Source organism: Arachis hypogaea, chromosome 15 (assembly GCF_003086295.3).
Source record: "Arachis hypogaea cultivar Tifrunner chromosome 15, arahy.Tifrunner.gnm2.J5K5, whole genome shotgun sequence".
NCBI lineage: Eukaryota > Viridiplantae > Streptophyta > Magnoliopsida > Fabales > Fabaceae > Arachis > Arachis hypogaea.
Genome location: NC_092050.1, coordinates 51,719,660 through 51,741,300, shown reverse-complemented (window position 1 = coordinate 51,741,300; position 21,641 = coordinate 51,719,660). Strand labels below are relative to the sequence as shown.

At 40.3% G+C, this 21,641-nt stretch overlaps 1 non-coding gene across 1 annotated transcript; it reads right to left on the bottom strand.

The window, feature by feature from the left end:
* Positions 1-513: 513 nt before the first annotated feature.
* On the bottom strand, positions 514-617 carry LOC112753681 (small nucleolar RNA R71). The gene has a single exon (XR_003178055.1). It is a non-coding gene; the product is annotated as a small nucleolar RNA R71 (small nucleolar RNA).
* Between the last annotated feature and the right edge of the window lie 21,024 nt (positions 618-21,641).

Sequence of the window (21,641 nt, the reverse complement as noted above, 5' to 3'; positions counted from 1 at the left end):
AGGGAAGCAAGAGGGAAGAGAGTACTGGGAGAAGAAGAATCTGAAGGAGAATCTGAGGACAATTTTGAGGAAACTTTAGATCTCAACATGGATAGAGAAGTTCACAACCATGAGAGAGCTGATGGAAACAATGCCATTCCTGAGAGGAGGGTTCTTAGTTCATACATAAACCCAACCTCTGGGAATTGTGGTAGCAGCATTCAGAAACCACCCATTCAGGCCAACAATTTTGAGCTCAAACCACAGCTAATATCACTTGTGGAGAATCATTGTTCATTTGGTGGGAGTGCTAATGAAGACCCAAACCAACATCTCACAAAATTCCTGAGAATTTGCGACACTGTGAAGTCCAATGGAGTCCAGGAAGATGCCTATAAACTGCTTTTGTTCCCATTTTCACTTAGGGACAAGGCAGCTAAGTGGCTGGAATCATTCCCAAGGGGGAGCCTAACAACCTGGGATGAGGTGGAAAGCAAGTTTCTGGCACGTTTCTACCCCCCACAAAAGGTCAATAGGCTTCGATCTGAGGTTCAGACGTTTAGACAACAAGATGGTGAAACTCTCTACGAGGCATGGGAGAGATTCAAGGATTTGACAAGGAAATGCCCACCAGACATGTTCCATGACTGGGTGCAATTGCATATTTTCTATGATGGACTCTTTTATGAATCAAGGAAGGCTGTAGACCATTCATCAGGAGGTTCATTGAACAGGAAAAAGACTGTGGAAGAAGCCATTGAAGTGATTGAGACAGTGGCTGAGAATGAGTACTACTATGCATCAGAGAGACACAACACTAAGGGAGTCATGGAGCTGAACCATGTTGATACAATTCTAGCCCAAAACAAGGTGTTTGCCAAGCAACTAGCAGAGCTCACCAGGAAATTAGAAACAAAACAAGTGGCTGCAATACACACACAAGATCAAGAGGAAGAAAGCACTGAAGGAGGTGATTGGGAAGAGGCCAACTATGTGGGAAACCAACAAAGGCAATCATATGATCCACATTCCAACACTTACAATCCAAGATGGAAAAACCACCCAAACTTTGGGTGGGGGAACCAACAAACCCAACCACAAAACCACAAACCTTACAACCACAACCAACACAATAATTTCACATACCAAAACTCCAACCAAAGATCATACCAAGCCACACAAAACACTTACTCCCAACCATCATATCATGGCCAAAATAATCAACCTACCCAACCTAATCCGAACCAACAATTTCAAGATCAATTAAACAGGATAGAAGGAATGCTTGCAACCATGAGTCAAGACATAACCGAATTGAAAGCTTTTAAGGAAGAAGTAAATTCTAACCTGCAAAACCAAGGAGCTGCCATCCAGAAGCTAGAAAATCAAATTGTGTATTTGTCTAAGCAAACCCCTGGGACAAGCGTTTCTCATGCTGCCAAGGCTATTGCAAGGGAAGAATGTAAGGCCATAACCCTCAGAAGTGGAAAGAATCTAAAGGAGGTCTCAAAGGAAACCACAGAGGATGAAGCAAAGGAAAATGTGAGGGACAAGGAACAAGGACAGTCTTTTACACCGTCTGCAACAAAAGAAAAAGAAAAAGAGGTCCTGAAGCCTTATACACCTAAAGCACCATATCCTCAACGTTTGATGAAAAGTGAAAAAGATGGCCAATTCTCCAGGTTCTTGGAGATTTTCAAGAAGCTTCAAATCAACATTTCGTTTGCTGAGGCAATAGAGCAAATGCCACTCTATGCAAAATTCTTAAAGGAATTAATGACCAAGAAGAGAAGCTGGAGAAATGAGGAAACTGTGTTGTTAACTGAAGAATGCAGTGCCATCATTCAGCACAAATTGCCTCAGAAATTGAAGGATCCAGGCAGTTTCCAAATCCCCTGCATCATAGGAGAAGTCATGGTGGAGAAGGCCTTGTGTGACTTAGGGGCCAGTATCAATTTGATGTCTCTAACAATGATGAGAAGAATGAAGATTGAGGAAGCCAAACCAACAAGAATGGCCCTCCAATTGGGAGATCGAACTTTTAAATTCCCTCATGGGATAGTTGAGGATTTGTTGGTGAAAGTGGGAGATTTTATATTTCCTGCTGATTTTGTGGTGTTAGATATGGAGGAAGAAGCCAAAGCTTCAATAATTCTGGGAAGACCCTTCCTGGCTACTGCTGGAGCCATCATAGATGTACAAAAGGGTGAACTCACTCTTAGACTACATGATGAGAAATTGGTGTTTAACGTATTCAAGGCAATGAGCTATCCATCAGAATCACTAAGGGAATGCATGAGGGTGGATGTAGTGGACATTGCAGTACAAGAAACCTTTGAGGAAACAACAAAGGAAGTGGCAGAGGAGGAGTTCACCAAGGACATAGAAGTTAGTGACATCAAGGCTGCTGAAACAACCATGCCAAGCATGCCAGAGAGAGTGAAAGAAGAGAAGGAAGCACCAAAACCTGAGCTCAAAGCATTGCCCCCTAATCTCAAGTATGCATACTTGGGTAGTGATGAGAGTCATCCTGTTATCATTAGCTCTGCCCTGAGTCAAGAACAGGAAGAAGAATTGATCAAGGTGCTACAAACTCATCAAGATGCCATTGGATGGACCCTAGCTGATTTGAGGGGGATAAGTTTATCCATATGCATGCATAAAATCTTGTTAGAAGAGGATGCTAAACCCTCCATCCAAGCTCAGAGAAGATTGAATCCCGTCATGAAAGAAGTGGTACAAAAGGAGGTCATGAAGTTATGGCAGGCAGGGGTAATCTACCCCATTTCTGATAGCCCATGGGTTAGTCCCATCCATGTAGTTCCCAAGAAAGGTGGCATAACTGTGGTGCCAAATGAGAGGAACGAACTCATACCCACAAGAACTGTCACTGGGTGGAGGATGTGCATAGACTACAGGAAACTCAATGAAGCCACCAGAAAAGATCATTTCCCACTCCCATTCATGGATCAGATGCTCGAAAGGCTTGCAGGACATGCTTACTATTGCTTTCTGGATGGATACTCAGGCTATAATCAGATAGTAGTTGATCCTAGAGATCAAGAGAAAACATCATTTGTTTGTCCATATGGAGTTTTTGCTTATAGACGCATGCCCTTTGGATTGTGCAATGCACCTGCCACTTTCCAAAGATGCATGCTGTCCATCTTTTCGGACATGATTGAAAAATTTATTGAGGTCTTCATGGATGATTTTTCTGTGTTTGGAGATTCTTTTCCTAGCTGCCTACACCACCTTGCCTTGGTGCTTAAGAGGTGCCAAGAGACCAACCTAGTATTAAACTGGGAAAAGTGTCATTTCATGGTCACAGAAGGAATAGTCCTTGGCCACAAAATCTCTAATAGAGGCATTGAGGTGGACAGAGCTAAGGTGGAACTCATCGAAAAATTACCTCCACCAAGTAATGTCAAGGCAGTTAGGAGTTTTTTGGGACATGCTGGTTTTTACAGAAGGTTTATTAGAGACTTTTCTAAAATAGCCAAACCTTTAAGTAACTTGCTTGTCTCTGATACACACTTTGTATTTGATAAAAATTGCATGCTAGCCTATGAACTTTTGAAGCAAAAACTTTCCTCTGCACCTATCATTGCCCCCACCTGATTGGAACTTACCTTTTGAATTGATGTGTGATGCATCAGACCTTGCTATTGGGGCAGTGTTAGGACAAAGGAAAGACAATTTGGTACATGTGATTTGTTATGCCAGTAAGGTCTTGAATGATAACCAAAGGAATTACACAACCACTGAAAAAGAACTCTTGGCAATAGTCTTTGCATTTGACAAATTTAGATCCTATCTCATTGGATCTAAAGTCATTGTTTTCACTGATCATTCAGCTTTAAAACACTTACTTGCTAAACAAGAATCCAAACCAAGACTTATTAGATGGGTTCTTTTGTTGCAGGAATTTGACATTGAAATCAAAGACAAGAAGGGTGTAGAGAACAAGGTGGCAGACCATTTATCAAGGATACCATGTGAAGAAGGAAGCGCACAAAGCACACATATAAATGAGTGCTTTCCTGATGAACAACTCATGGTAATTCACAAAGCACCCTGGTTTGCAGACATAGCAAACTTCAAGGCCACTGGGAGTTTGCCGTTGGAATTTAACAAGCATCAAAGGAAGAAATTGGTAAATGATGCCAAATACTTCATCTGAGACGAACCATACTTGTTCAAAAAATGTTCGGATGGCATACTCAGAAGATGCATATCAGAAGAAGAAGGAAGGGAAGTCTTATGGGACTGCCATGGCTCCACTTATGGAGGACATTTTGCAGGAGAAAGAACAGCAGCTAAGGTGTTGCAGTGTGGTTTTTATTGGCCCACTATCTTCAAAGATGCAAAGGAACTAGTGAAGCACTGCCATGAATGCCAGAAAGCGGGGAACCTGCCAAGAAGAAATGAAATGCCACAACAATTCATTCTGGAACTTGAATTGTTTGATGTATGGGGGATAGATTTCATGGGACCCTTTCCCTCCTCATACTCAAATAATTACATTCTCGTGGCAGTAGACTATGTCTCCAAATGGGTTGAAGCAATAGCAACTCCAACCAATGATAATAAGGTAGTCATGAACTTCCTCAGAAAACACATTTTTTGCCGTTTTGGGGTTCCAAGAGCAATCATCAGTGATGGAGGAAGCCACTTCTGCAACAAACCATTAGAGGCATTGCTTCTAAAATATGGAGTTAAACACAAGGTAGCCACACCATACCATCCACAGACAAGTGGGCAAGCCGAAATATCTAACAGAGAACTCAAAAGAATCCTGGAAAAGACTGTGGGAACTTCAAGGAAGGACTGGTCGATTAAGCTAGATGATGCTCTTTGGGCATATAGGACAGCTTTCAAAACACCAATTGGAATGTCTCCTTACCAACTGGTATATGGAAAAGCTTGCCATTTGCCACTGGAGTTGGAGCACAAGGCATACTGGGCCTTGAAACTTTTGAACTTGGACAGCAAAGCTGCTGGAGAAAGAAGGATGTTGCAAATTCAAGAGTTGGAAGAATTCAGAGCTGAAGCTTATGAGAATGCCAAAATTTACAAAGAAAGAGCAAAGAAGAAGCATGACAGCAACATAGCCCCAAGGAAATTTGAAGAAGGACAAAAAGTATTTCTCTACAATTCTAGGCTGAAGCTATTTCCAAGGAAGCTAAAATCAAGGTGGTCTGGACCATTCCTTGTCACCAAGGTCTCCCAATATGGACAAGTAGAAATCATGGAAGAAAAGTCACAACGAACCTTCACTGTGAACGGTCAAAGACTCAAACATTACTTGGGAGATGTGGTGGAGAAAGACAAAGTTAAATATCACCTCAACTGAGGAAGCTGACCGTCAAGCTAATGACGTTAAAGAAGCGCTTGTTGGGAGGCAACCCAACCTGAGGTAATACCCTTTGCTGTTTCTTTTATTTGTTTCAATAAAAAGGGTGAAGTAGTTTCTGTGCATTGCAAAGAATTAAGTTTGGTGTTTCACACCAAACAATGAATTCGTGGATCAATAATTCAAAGGGGAATGTGTGACTCTAAGTTTGGTGTTCCACCATAAAGATTAACTGAACACAACAACCTTTGAATTATATGAAAGGAACAACCATTCTAAGCAGTCACAGAACTGCTTAAAACCCTTAGCAGCAACTTCATTCCAAAGAGAACTCAAGGATTCAAAGAACAGAGAAGTAAGTGGGAGACTAAGTTTGGTGTTCACACACCAACTTAAGACTCAGACACATACCCACACATAGTTGAGCTAACCACTCAAGTGCTTGAGAAGCAAGCAACTTCATCACTCTTTGCAGGAAAGGAAACAAGGATCTTAAAACATGAAGCAACAATTAGGAGAAGAAGGAGAAATCAAATTGTTTCCTGGCAACAAAGAGAAAACAAGGAATTTCACAAGGTGGTGTTGTTCCTTGATAATTCTTTAAAAAGGGCAAACAAAAGCATGCTTGTTCTGGTTTAAACTGTAAATGTTGAATCTTTCTGGAATGTGAAGTTTTTAGTATGTTTGTCTGTTTATTGCTTTGAATAAAGTGAATGCCTAGATGTTTGGATATAACTTCACCTTCTTAAACAAATGCTTGCCATGCTTGTTCTGTTTCCAAAAATAAAAGAAAAGTTTGAACAAAAGTAACTTGGCTCAATTAGTGACAAATCAAGTAGAATTAAGTGGTGGTATGCATGCTTGATTGTTTAGTCAGATCACTGGAAATAGAGTGTAGAATTATCATTTTTTGTGTAGAAATTGAAAACTGTCTATGGATCTTAATGAATAAATGTCTTTGGCCATGAAAAAGAAAGAAAAAGAAGAAGAAAAAGCCACTGAAAAAGGGCAACAAAAAGCAAAAAAATTGAGAAAATAAGCTAGGCACCAATGGTTTGAACTTCTGAGACAAATGTCTGTGGTGTTTATGTATTAAGGATATGCTTGGATGAATAGGTTCTGAGGAGTGTTTCAACACTTGGTAACTTGGGTTAACTAACCCGGGATTATCAACCAAAAGTCCATTATCAAGAGCAACCTAAATACAAAACATTTAGTCACACAAAGAGGTGCTGGACACCAATGTCTCAAGAAGAAATGTGAACTAAAATGCCTGGAGTGGATATGTGTAGTGCACTGATAAGAAAAAAAAAGAAAATGCCAAAGGCTTGTGCAACACATGACACTAAGCAAACAAGGAGCAAAGGAGCTCTAAGAAAAAGAAAAGAAAAACAAAGAAGAGAAAAGTGCCAAGGACATAAGAATAACAAGAGGCCATAGCAGTGTTTGATGGATGCAATGAAAAGTGATAATCTTACCTGATAAGAATGAAAAAGTGATGTTGCAACTTTCTGCATAAAACCCTTCTGATGAACTTCAAATGCTTGCTAATATAGCCAATGTAATTGCTTTCTGTTTCATACTTTCTTCTCAAATAACTCAGGACTTGTTTAGGGACAAGCAAGTATTAAGTTTGGTGTTGTGATGCCAAGGCATCTTAGGCTAGTTTCGCTAGCATTTTTCTGTTAGTTTTAGTTGTTTTATGCATTTTCTTGAGCTTAAAGTAACCAAGAATGGTTAAATGAACAACAAAGCAATGAACCATCCAAACAGCATGATTTTTATGCAAATTTCATGAGTTTTTAGTTATATTACTTGAATGCTATGAATGGAAGATTCTCATGAAAATTTGCAAGACTTTGATGCAGTTGTTTGGATGATTGCAGGGAAGAAGAGGCTAGGCAAGGAAGCAACAAAAATCAATAAAGGAAGCTTGAATATCACATGTGGAGTTTAAGTTCCAGTTTAAGCTTAAACTGGAACTTAAACGGCCAAAATCATGAAAGCTGAGGAAAGGTGAAAGTGGCGTTTAACCTCCAGTTTAACCTTAAACTGGAAGTTAAACGCCAGAAATGGGAAATGCACCAGGGAGCCAATTCCACGTTTAAGCTCCAGTTTACCCTTAAACTGGAGCTTAAACGTGTTCGACCAAGTTTTCTCCTCCAGGGTTGCTTTCTCCATTTCCACGTTTAAGCTCCAGTTTAACCTTAAACTGGAGCTTAAACGTGTTCGACCTCCAGGGGTTGCTTTCTCCGCTTCCACGTTTAAGCTCCAGTTTAACCTTAAACTGGAGCTTAAACGTGTTCGACACCTCCAGGGCTACCTTTCTCCGCTTCCACGTTTAAGCTCCAGTTTAACCTTAAACTGGAGCTTAAACGTGTTCGACCTCCAGGGCTGCCTTTCTCTATTCCCACGTTTAAGCTCCAGTTTAACCTTAAACTGGAGCTTAAACGTGTTCGACCTCCAGGGCTGCCTTTCCTATCTCCACGTTTAAGCTTCAGTTTAACCTTAAACTGAAGCTTAAACGTGTTCGACTACGTTACCCTCCAGGGCTGCCTTCTTCCATTTCCACGTTTAAGCTTCAGTTTAACCTTAAACTGAAGCTTAAACGTGCTTCCACAAAAGGCATCACTGGAAGTGTCTGGCGTTTAAGCTGCAGTTTAAGCTTAAACTGCAACTTAAACGCCACTCTTGGAAAAGGTTTCTGGGCCAAAAATATTGCAGTTTAAGTTAGCATTTGAGCACAAACATTAACTTAAACTTACTCTGGCATGAAACCCAATTGAATATCATGGTTTATGGGATTGGGCCTGAAGGATTGATGAGTCTGGAATTTCAATTTGTTGAGTCATGTGTCATTACTTGATTATCACTAAGTTGGCTCAATGAATGTTGCAGAATTTGGATCAGCAGCCTCATCAAGATTATGGATCATAAACCCAAAGCAAAAGGAAAGCAGGGAGAGGCCTCAAAGCCCAAGAAACACAACAGAAGCTCAATATAGAAAGTGTATAAATAGGATAGAATTTAAGTTAGGAAGAACTTTTACCTTTTCATTTTGCTAGTTTTCATACCTTTGTAATTGAATTCAGAGCTATGATTCACTAAACCCCTTTCATTGGGTTAGGGAGCTCTATTGTAATTCAATGAATCAATAATAGTTTTATCTTCTTCTTCAATCTTTTCTCTTGAATTTTGTTAGAAAGCTTCTCGATCTAATTCCATTGGGTAGTTGTCTTGGGAAAGAAACTACCCATAATTGGAATCCTTCGGAACCTTGGGAAAGGAATGGAGGATTCATGCTAGAGAAGCTTTCTCACAGTGAATTGGATTGGGGTTTGGATGGATATTGTGACATGTAATCCTACCAAATTGTGGTTCATGAAACTGTGTGGTATAATCAGTGATCGAGCATCATCTCTTCTTATGAACATTTAAACTAAGGGATTGGGAATTTGTTTGTTTTTAGAGAGAATTGGTGAGCCAAGGGATTGGGATCCAATCATATAAGATTGCCAAGCAAAATTCAATGAACGCATTGGTTGAGGAAGAGATAAACATGTTTTGATTCGGAGATCTCAATATCTCCTATAACCCAATGAATTCCCCATTTCTGATTTCCACTTTCTCTTTACATTCTGCAACTCAATTCATGCAATCACCCCCATTCCCTTTTAATTTCAGCAATTTAGCTTCTGCTCTTTAATTCATGCAATTTAAGATTCTGCCATTTCAATTTCTTGTCATTTACGTTTCCCGCCAATTTTACATTCCGCAATTCTCATCTAATTCTTGATTCCGCTCAACTAGACACACTTCTAATCCGAATTGCTCATTCAACCAATCCTTGTGGGATTCGACCTCTCTCTATTGTGAGTTTTTACTTGACGATAACCGGTGCACTTGCCGGAAAGAATTTTGCCGATCGTGCAATTTCCTAAATCGTAGCATAACAAGTTTATGCGCATCACCATAAAATCTCTAACAAAGGCATAGAGGTGGACAGAGCTAAGGTGGAATTAATTGAAAAATTACCTCCACCAACTAATGTCAAGGCAATTAGGAGCTTTCTAGGATATGCTGGCTATTACAGAAGGTTTATCAGAGACTATTCAAAAATTGCCAAACCCTTGAGTTACTTACTTATGTCTGATGCACCTTTAGTATTTGATCAAAATTGCATGCTGGCTTTTGAAACTCTGAAAAGAAAACTTTTCTCAGCACCTATCATTTCCCCACCTGATTGGGATCTGCCTTTCGAGCTGATGTGTGATGCATCAAACCTTGCTATTGGGGCAGTGTTAGGACAAAGAAAAGGCAATCTAGTGCATGTTATATATTGTGCCAGCAAAGTCCTAAATGAAACCCAAAGGAACTACAAAACTACTGAAAAAGAACTACTGGCAATAGTGTTTGCATTTGATAAATTCAGATCATATCTCATTGGATCTAAAGCGATTGTTTTTACTAATCATGCAGCATTAAAATATTTTCTTGCCAAGCAAGAATCAAAACCAAGGTTGATAACGTGGATCTTGTTGCTGCAGGAGTTTAACATATAGATTAAAGACAAGAAAGGAGTGAAGAACAAGGTAGTAGATCACTTGTCAAGGATTCCCTATGAAGAAGGAAGCACACACAGCCTGAATGTAAATGAATGTTTCCCATATTAGTAACTGATGTTGGTTCACAAGGCACTATAGTTTACAGACATTGCAAATTTTAAAGCCACTGGGGAGGTGCTGATGCACCACTATTTTGTGGTATATTTTGTGCGTAATTCAGAGGATTTCATCGACTTTCTTCACACTTATCCACATAAAATGCATAGCTTTGTGTTTCCTTCCCTAATTTTGCTCAATGGTTGAAAACATGCTTTTTAGGCTCTAATTAAGCTATATTTTAATCTCCCTTTATTACCATTCAATGCCGTGATCTATTTCTTAAGTGATTTCAGAGCTTATAGAGGCGAGAATGGTCTAGAAGAGGGAAAGGAAGCATGCATAAGTGGAGGGAGCATAAAAATAGAGCTTTGGAGCATTGGCACCGACGCGCACATGTCGGAGCTGGATCTTACATTGGCACGCGAAAAGGGACGCATATGCGTGGCTAGCCAGAATCCTCGTCGACGCATACGCACACCTGATGCGTACGCGTGGATCGCAGAAAACCATCGGCGCGCACGCATGACCCACGCGTACGCGTGACCCACGTGGCCTCTTTAGTGAAATCGTGCCTGGCGAATTGAGAGGAGCTCCTGGCCCAATTCTGAGTGGAATTCTAGCGGGAAAAGATTAAAAGAACCAGGGATTGAAGGGGATCATATCTTTTGACACATTTTTAGTCACTTTTGGAAGTTACATTTTCTAGAGAGAGAAACTCCAACTTCTCTCTAGGTTTTTGGCTTTCTCAATTCCAATTACACTTGGATCCTTTGGTTAGATCTAAATTAAATTTCAATTCTACATTGTTCTAGTTGTAGATCTTCCTCTTCTACTCTTAATTTAGTGTTCTTGTTACTCTAGCATTGTAGATCTTGGATCTAGACCTTGTTACTTTGATTTCTATTAATGCATTGAGGAATTTCATGTTCATTGTTGTTAATTGTTTGATTGTTGTTAATTGTTTGCGATATATAGCTTTAATTTAATTTCTCTTCTCAATTTCATGATGTCTTCCATTCATGCTCACCAAATGTTTGAGAAAATGTCAACTATAGCTATGGAATAGGATTTGACTCTTGGCTTAGGGGTTGGATGATTGGAGACACTTGAACTGTCTAAGTCATTTGTTGATTGACAATTGGAAATTACTAATTGGTTTGAATGACACTAACTCTAGTCTCTCCCTAGGATTAGACTAGGACTTGTGGACACAAATTGATTATCTTCACTTGACTTTCCTTCATAGCTAGAGGTTATTGATTTGAATTGTGGACACAAACTTTCTTTGTTTGATGTGCTATAGTTTGTTGGTTTAGACTATACTCACGACGAATTTATTTGGTAAAATTCTATACCGACGAAATATAGCTCATCAAAATGGCGCCGTTGCCGAGGAGTTGCATATGTGTGCCATGTTGTTGATTAGTGTAAATATGTTGTTATGTGAATACTTGCATTTTCATTGATTGATTGTTAGTTTGATTGTTAGTTAGGATTAATCTTTGTTTAGTGCATTTTCTTATCATGAGCTCTATGCCTCTTTCATTGAATGACGTGCTCACTACCAGATCTGAGCTTAGCCACTTTTGATTCCGAAATTGAGAGAACTTTATTCCATATTAGGCAAGCTCGGAGACAGTTAGCCTTTGGAGGTGGTGAAAGGGTTCCTACCAATTCACCAACCTTATCCGAGGTTGAATCGGAATCGTCATTCGAAGAAGGAACGATATACTCTTCCATCGATACTACTAATTCTTCTTCCATTGATCTAGGTACCAAAACAATGGCCGCTCCAAGGAGAGTTACTCTTAGTGAAGCCGGCGCTCCGGACTTTGTTCTTCAACCGCTTCAAGTGCGGCATCCGAAGTTAAATACTATTTTTGAGCTCTTGTTACACCCATTAAACCGATGAATGCCCAAACTTCCAAGAAGATAACACCTTGGCGGCTACTAATGCCTACTACAATCGTCCAAACCAAGGTTATCAACAACAAGAAGGCAACTATAACCAAGGGGGCAATTTTAATCAAGGGTGGCAAGACAACTCCAACCAAGGATGGAGGGATAACTCCCACTAAGGATGGAGGGACAATTATAATCAAGGAGGAAGGGACAATAGTGGGAACCAAAGATGGAACAACAATAACAACCAACAAAACCGATTCCAACAAAATCCTCCATACCCAAACCAAAACCAAGGAAGAGCCTACCAGACTTACCAACCACTGCATCAAAGGCAAGCACCTCCACCCAACCAACCACAAGCCCCCCAAATCACTTATCCTTCTCCCTCTTCCAACCAAGATGAGACACTCCGCTCCATCCTTCAATGACAAAAGGAGCTCCAAATAACACTTGCCTCAAGCCTTATCGGTCTTACTTCTATGCTCCAAGCCCTTATTTCCCGAATGGAACCCCCTTTTACCTCTACCTCCACCACTCAAGCCTCAAGCTCTAGTGCCTTACCCTCTCAACCTCTACCCAACTCCAAGGGTGGCATCAACGCTATCACCTTGAGGTCCGAAACCAAATTGCAAGAGAGGAGTAAGCTAAGCCCAATAGAGGTCACTCAAAATAAGGATGTGGTTGAGATAGAAGAAGTTGAAGAGGAGGATGAAGCCCAAGAAGTTGTTGAAGAAGTGATTGCTCAACCAAGGGGTGGACTAGCTAAGAATGGGGATGTCTTGCAAGAAGCCACACCTATCCCATTTCCCACATTGGCAATGAAGACCAAGAAGCAAGTTGAGTTAGACCCCAAAATGGTAGAGATGTTCAAAAAAGTTGAGGTAACTATCCCTCTCTTTGATGCTATCCGCCAAGTGCCTAAATATGCAAAGTTTCTAAAGGACTTATGTATGAACAAGGAGAAAATTTGTGAATTAGAAACTATGCCATTGGGGAGCTCTATTTTCGCTTTAATGGATAGTGTGCCGAAGAAGTGTGGTGACCCCGGCCCTTGCTTAGTAACATGCACCATAGATGGGGTCCAATTTGTTGATTGTATGTGCGATCTTTGCGCTTGTGTGGGTATTATGCCCTTGTCCGTCTATGAGGTCTTAAAGCTTCCACCGTTAAAACAGTCGGCCGCCTGGTTTGTTTTGGCTGACAAAAGAATAATTTTTTGATTAATTTTCATATTCTTAAGATGCCCCCTAGTGATTCTGGGAGGACCTCATCTATCTTGCTTGGAAGGCCATTCTTGAAGACCTCCTGGTTCAAATTAGATGCATTTTCGGGTACCTATTCGTTTGAGATTGATGGAAGAGATGTGATGCCAGGGCATTTTGGCCAGTTTTACTGATCTTTTTCTTTACTATTTTAGGGTAGTTTCATGCATTTCCTTAGTAAATAAGCAAGTTTTCGGTGAATATACACATACATCTTGATTCAAGCAAACATTGTGAATTTTACATTATTTCATGAGAATTTTGCATGAATTGAATGATAGAATGGATGATGCATGATCTCATGACCTGAAACAAAGCTTTGATGCACCTTGTTTGTTTGATTTTAGGACAAAGGAAGCAAAGAAGAGCCACGTTAGTAGCCACGTTAGTCTCACAAACGTGACCACTAACGTGGGAAGGGAGCAAGCTTGCAACGTTAGTGGTAAAGTTACCACCAATAACGCCCTTGAAAGCCATCATAACCCACGTTAGCTGTCACGTTAGCTACACTAACGTGGGAACTAATGTGGAAGGAAAAAGAAGCTCCAACGTTAGTGGTAAAAGTGAACACCACTAACGTTCCAAAATACCACACTAAGCCACATTAAGAGCCACGTTAATCCAATTAACGTGGACTCTAACGTGGAGTAAAGAGGAGGTCGCAAGCGTTAGTGACACTCACATTTGTCACTAACGCTAGACCAAGCCTAGATTCCCTACGTTAGTGGTCACATTAAGACCACTAATGTGAATGGTAACATGGAGCAATGAATGATAGGCCAACGTTAGTGACACTCACCTTTGTCACTAACGTTGGAGATGGCAAATACACCCACAATTAGTGGTCACGTTAATGCCATTAACGTGGAAGGGAGGGGCATTTTGAAGCGTTAGTGACAAAGGTAAGTGTCACTAACGCTCTCAAGTCTTGGCATGTCCACATTAGTGTTCGTGGACTATTAACGTGGAAGAAAGGGACAAAGAGCAATGTTATTGGTAAAGGTGAGTGCCAATAACGTTTGTGAAGGGCTAAGAGGCTATGTTAGTGATTACGTTAGTACCACTAACGTTGAAGTTAACGTGGATCAACTAGTTTGGAACGTTAGTGACAAAGTTATCGTCACTAATGCTCTCGAACCCAAGTTTACACTTAACGTTAACGCCACTAACGTTCTAACTAACTTCCCATCATGCCTAACTCACACTTTCTTTGCAAGCAAACCTGAGCCCACTAAAGACTGCAACTGCTTCAACTAAAGATCAAAGGCCCATATCCAAAATTTGAAGAGCTAACTAGAAGAGCTGAACAGTAGTATATATAGGGATAGTTTTGAATTGAAAAGGGGATCCGGAACTTGAGAACTACACTTTGTATATTTTACTTTCTCTGCAACTTCTAGTTTAATTTTCAAAATGCACTATTCTTTATCATCTTCCATTTCCAGAGCTATGAACAACTAAACCCCTTTTCATTGGGTTAGGGAGCTCTGTTGTAATTTGATGGATCAATTATAGTTTTCATTCATCTTCTTCTTTCTTTACTCTTGATTTTACTAGAAAGCTTTCGATCTTAATCCAATTGGTTAGTTGTCTTCGAAAAGAAACTCTCCATAATTGGATCTCCTCTGAGCCTTGGAAAAGGGATGAGGAGATCATGCTAGAAATGCTTTCTCATGTTGGACCAAATTGGGGTTTGGATGGATACAGTGACATATAATCCTACCAACACTTTGGTTTGGAAATACATGTGGTATAATCAGTGACCATACTTCATCTCTTCCCATGAGCAATTAAATCAAGGAACTGGGCAATTGTTCAAGCTTAGAGAGATTGGGTTGCCAAAGAATTGGGATCCAATCACTTAAGATTGCCAAGGAGATCAATGAATGCATTGATTGAGGAAGAGATGAGAATGAACTTGATCCAGAGAATGCAACATCTCCTAAGCCCAATGAATCCCCCATTTTTGATCTTACCCATTCTCTTTATTTTCCGCCATTTACTTTTTTGCTTATCTCCCCAACTCCCCATTTAAGATTCTACAATTTACTTCATGCCATTTACATTCCGTCATTTATTTCCAGCACTTACATTTTCTGCAATTTACTTTCCCGCCATTTAATCTTCTACAATTACTCAACTCAATTTCTGCTTAGCTCAACTATTGTGAGTTTTTACTTGATGACAATTCGGTATACTTGTCGAAGGGAAATTTGTTGAGAGATATGTTTCCGTGCATCAAGTTTATGGCGCCGTTATCGGGGATTGATTTTGTATCGACAATGATTAAATTGGAGGATAACTAGATTGAGCAATTTTCTTTTGTTTTATTTAATTCCATCTGAGTGATTTACTTTCAGTTTTAGCTATCTTCTTTCCTTTCTCCTTTACCCGTTTGTTGTGTTTTCTTAGTTGTTTACAATTTAGTTCACTAATCCACTAACTGTTTGATACATTGCACCACTCACAATAACAGCATTTCTAACAAGAGTAATTACTCCATTCACTCCCTTCTTGCTTTTTGCTTTGTGGGTTGTATGACAGGTAAAAGAAGTGGGGCTTCAACTTCCTTTGATTCTGAACCTGAGAGGACCTTCCTTAGATTAAGGAGGGAAGCAAGAGGGTAGAAAGTAGTTGGTGCTGAGGAAGAGGAAGAGTATTTTGAACCAGACATGGAGGAGAATATGGAGAATTATCATGAAGAAAAAGCTCACAACCATGCCAGAGAAGGCCCAGTAAATCATGCTGGGCAAGAGAGAAGAGTTCTAGGCTCTTACATCAATCCAAACCCAGGAAATTGTGGAAGTGGCATCCAAAATCCAACCATAAATGCCAATAACTTTGAACTAAAACCCCGGCTCATCACCCTAGTCCAGAATAATTGTGCATTCGAAGGAAGTGCCCAAGAAGACCCCAATCAACATCTCACCACCTTCCTAAGGATATGTGATACTGTGAAGTCTAATGGTGTTTATCACCCTAGTTCATAACTGTATATTTTGTTTCCCTTTTCACTCAAGGACAAGGCATCTAAATGACTGAAATCCTTCCCGAAGGAGAGTTTAACAACTTGGAAAGATGTGGTAAACAAATTCTTGGCAAGATTCTACCCTCCTCAAAGAATCAATAGGTTGAGAGCTGAGGTACAAACCTTCAGACAACAAGATGGTAAAACTCTCTATGAAGCATAAGAGAGGTTTAAGGACTTAACAAGAAGGTGCCCGCCAGACATGTTCAATGAATGGGTGCAGTTACACATTTTCTATGAGGGTCTTTCTTATGAATCAAAGAAGGCAGTAGACCACTCATCCGGAGGATCTCTGAACAAGAAGAAGACCATTGAAGAAGCCATAGATGTCATCGAGACTGTAGCTGAGAATGACTACTTCTATGCTTCTGAAAGGGGCAACACTCGGGGAGTAATGGAGCTGAACATTATGGACGCTCTGCTGGCTCAAAATAAGATGATCACTAAGCAGCTGGCTGACCTTACCAAGAAGATGGAAATAAACCAAGTTGCAGCAGTCACCACCTCATCAGTAGCTCAAGGAGGAAAGAATGCAAAGGAAGAGGGTGACCAAGAACAAGCCAACTATATTGGGAACTCAGCTAGGCAAACCCATGATCCATACTCCAAAACTTATAATCCTAGTTGGAAGAACCACACAAACTTTGGGTGGGGAAATCAACAAGATCAAGGCCAAGATCAGAGACGTCACAACCTCAACAACAATGTAACTCACCAACATCCCACACAAAGATCATATCAACACCCACCCAACAATACCTCTCAACATCCATATCAAAACCAAAATGGCCCTTCTCACCCCTCCAACCTCAACTCACCATCACCATCCGAAGATAGACTCTCCAGAATTGAGACTCTGCTTGAAGGTATATTCAAGGAAATCCAAGACAACAGAGTGTTCAAGGATGAGGTGCGAGCTAATATCAAAAACCAAGGAGACCCCATCAAGAGGCTGGAATTTCAAGTGGGATACCTCTCTGAGAAGATTCCTAAACCTACTGATAGTTTCCCAAGTGACACAGAGAAAAACCCGAGAGGTAAAGCAAAGAAAGTAAGATGGGAAGAATGCAAGATGGTCACTATAAGTGATGAGGGAAGTATGGAAGAACTGAACAAACCCTTAGAACACACTCGAGATATTCCAGCAGAAAAACAGGAAGAGGGTGACCAAGAAACCAACTCCACAAAGAAGAAGGGGTTAAGGAAGAAAGAGATTCTGAACCCATATGCACCTTTTCCCCAAAGACTCAAGGGTGGTGTAGAAAGGAGAGTGTACTCAAAATTCCTCGACATGTTTGCATCCCTCGATGTAAACATACCATTCATCAAGGCTCTCCAACAAATGCCCCTCATACATTAAATGCATGAAGGAGCTGCTGACCAAGAAAAATTCACTAAAAGGAGGACAAACAATATTGATGAATAAGGAGTGCAGTGCTCTCATTCAAAAAGAGTTTCCCAAAAAAGGAAGGATCCAGGGAGTTTTCACATCCCTTGTGCTATAGGAGAAACATTAATTGATAAAGGACTCTGTGACCTGGGAGCAAGCATCAACTTAATGCCTTTATCCCTCATGAAGAAGCTTCAGATCAATGAGCTAATGCCCACAGACGTAGTCATCAAGTTGGCTGACAAAACTCAAAAATAAGCCATAGGAGTGGTTGAGAACGTGCTGGTAAAGGTTGGGAACTACTTCTTTCCCACAGACTTTGTTATTTTGGAGATGGAAGAAAGTCACCTCCATCCAATCATATTGGGAAGACCATTCCTAGCTACAGCCAGAGCACTTATAGATGTGGAGCGACGAGAGCTAATACTGAGGATACATGATGAACAACTTACCTTCAATGCCTTCAGACCTTCACAAGAAGTAGATCAAGAAAACAAGGAATCAACGGAAGATCACAATAAGGCAATGGTGGAAGAAACGAGCACTGAAGCACAAACAATACCCCTGGGAATCCCTATGGTTGACAAATAATACAGTCAGGAGGCACAACAGCTAAAGGAAACCCAAGAGGAGCTAAACCCACCAGAGTCATATGAGACCAGCAACAAAATCTCCCTAGGAAAAGAAGTCACAAGGAGCAAGATAGCATTAAAAGAAACAAGGAAGAAGGCGCCAAGGGGATGGAGGAACAAGAAGATCCCTACAGAGGATTTCTCTCCAGGGGATAAAGTAATCTCTGCTCATTTCCCAGTTGTTCCACCTCATTTCCCCACCATTCTATCTCAGCTGCCTAAAATTTACACCATCAGCAGAATTCTCTCCTTGGAACATGTGGAGATCCTTAATGAAGCCAACGGGTATAGATTCACTACGAAGGGGGAAGATCTGAGGCATTACCAACCATCCTAACAATGGAGAAATCATTGAGCTAGCGACGCTAAAAGAGCGCTTCGTTGGGAGGCAACCCAACCTAAGGTAGTTTTCTTTTCATGATTATTTCAATAAAGGTTACAAGTAGTTTTTCCTGTATTGTGAGGAGCTAAGTTTGGTGTTGCACACCAAAACAATCCTAGGGTGAATGTGTAATTCTAAGTTTGGTGTTCCGCCAAAGATTTCAGTTAGAATCACACTACACCTCTTCAATGACAAGTTGCTAGCCCCAACCAATCAGGAAAACTACTTAACAATAGTTTAGTTTCTAGTTCATAGTCGTTTTCTTAATAAAAGCACATGAGGTTCTCTGCATGTATTCGATCTGTTGCATTAGGCAAGGAACTAAGTTTGGTGTTCACACACCAAATTAAGTTCAGAAATTCACGAGCATACATGGATGCTAACTATTTCTCAAATGCTTTGGGAACAAGCAACTTCCAATAACTTTGCAGGAATTCAATCAATCTTTTGGAAAAATGGTGCACCATCGACGAAGAAGGATGCAAAATCTATGGATGATGACAACAAAGGGAGAGCTAGAAGTCACCACCAAAAGGTTGTGTTGTTACTTGATTCCATCTGATTGGGAATGTTCAAATTGGAAGTCTGAATGTGCCCCTGTTAATAGTTATTCTTTAGTTTAAGTCACTAGAATGTAGTGTTTGTTTTCTTTGCTTAAGTCTATGTGTGCTAGTCTAAGTTCCCTGTTTTCATTTTCACCCTGCTTAAATGTATGCTTGTCCTTTAAGCCAAATAAAAGAAAATGTTATGAAAAACCAGAGTGGAGTTCATCTTGTGAAGTAAGTTCTTAATGTTCGTGGTGTGGTAATTGGTTAGCTAAGTTGGTTCACCAACAAGGTATACAGGCAACTAGATGTTCTGAATCATATGCTTGACGCACATTCTATGAGACTAACTAAACAACAAGATCCTAATATGAAAAAGAAAAGAACAGTGAGAGTTGAAAAAGAAAGAAAAAGAAATAAGGCTAGGCACCAAGGGTTTGAATCTTGAAGCATGTGTCTGTGGTGTTCTTGTGCAAAGGATCTACTTGGATGAATAAGTTCTCTGGAGTGCCTCATCACTTGGTAATTTTGGTTAACTAACCCGGGATTATCAAATGAAAATCCACTATCCAGAGCAACCTTGCTACAAAACACTTAGTAACACAAAGAGGTGCTGGATACCAAGGCCTCAAGTAAAAAGAAAATAACAAACCATATGCCTGTGGTGTGCATGTATGGGAGAGAGAGACTTGAGGGAGTAAGTCCTCAGGGGTATTTCAACACCTAGCACCTTGAACCAACTGGTTCGGGAGTGTTGGCTGAAAGCTTATTTTAAAAAGTTGCCCCCTCACAAAGCACTTAGCCTAAAAATGCAATAAACCCTGAAAAGAAGGGGGATATCAAGGAATAAGGATCTCATAGGATGCAATCAAGCAAGTATTCAAGAGCATGATAAGGACCTGAAAACCAGTAAATGAATGAACCTAAGTTGCTATGCATGAAACTCCATAAACCAAGAACTTTACTTCTATAATAAGAACTTGTTTCTCTTGTTCTTTCATTCATCATTCTTATGTTTCAGTACTTGCTTAGGGACAAGCAAGCTTTAAGTTTGGTGTTGTGATGCCAGGGCATTTTGGCCAGTTTCACTGACCTTTTTCTTTACTATTTTATGGTAGTTTCATGCATTTCCTTAGTAAATAAGCAAGTTTTGGGTGAATATACACATACATCTTGATTCAAGCAAACATTGTGAACTTTACATGATTCCATGAGAATTTTACATGAATTGAATGATAGAATGGATGATGCATGATCTCATGAGCTGAAACAAAGCTTTGATGCACCTTGTTTGTTTGATTTCAGGACAAAGGAAGCAAAGAAGAGCCACGTTAGTCTCACTAACGTGACCACTGCAACGTTAGTGGTAAAGTTACCACCAATAACGCCCTCGAAAGCCATCATAACCCACGTTAGTTGTCACATTAGCTACACTAACGTAGGAACTAACGTGGAAGGAAAAAGAAGCTCCAACGTTAGTGGTAAAAGTGAACACCACTAACGTTCTAAAATGCCACACTAAGCCACGTTAATCCAATTAACGTAGACTCTAACGTGGAGTAAAGAGGAAGTCGCAAGCGTTAGTGACACTCACCTTTGTCACTAACGCTAGACCAAGCCTAGATTGCCTACGTTAGTGGTCACGTTAAGACCACTAACGTGAATGGTAACGTGGAGCAATGAATGATAGGCCAACGTTAGTGACACTCACCTTTGTCACTAACGTTGGAGATGGCAAATACACCCACGATTAGTGGTCACATTAATGCCATTAACGTGAAGCACTAACATGGAAGGAAGGGTCATTTTGAAGCATTAGTGACAAAGGTAAGTGTCACTAACGCTCTCGAGTCTTGGCATGCCCACGTTAAGGGCCACGTTAGTTACACTAACGTGGACCATTAACGTGGAAGAAAGGGACAAAGAGCAACATTATTGGTAAAGGTGAGTGCCAATAACGTTTGCGAAGGGCTAAGAGGCTACGTTAGTGATTACGTTAGTACCACTAACGTTGAAGTTAACGTGGATCAAATAATTTGGAACATTAGTGACAAAGTTATCATCACTAACGCTCTCGAACCCAAGTTTACACTTAACGTTAACGCCACTAACGTTGTAACTAACTTCCCATCATGCCTAACTCACACTTTCTTTGCAAGCAAAGCTAAGCCCACTAAAGACTGCAACTGCCTCAACTAAAGATCAAAGGCCCATATCCAAAATTTGAAGAGCTAACTAGAAGAGCTGAAGAGTAGTATATATAGCGAGAGTTTTGAATTGAAAAGGGGATCCGGAACTTGAGAACTACACTTTGTGTATTTTACTTTCTCTGCAACTTCTAGTTTAATTTTCAGAATGCACTATTTTTTATCATCTTCCATTTCTAGAGCTATGAACAACTAAACCCCTTTTTCATTGGGTTAGGGAGCTCTGTTGTAATTTGATGGATCAATTATAGTTTTCATTCATCTTCTTCTTTCTTTTCTCTTGATTTTACT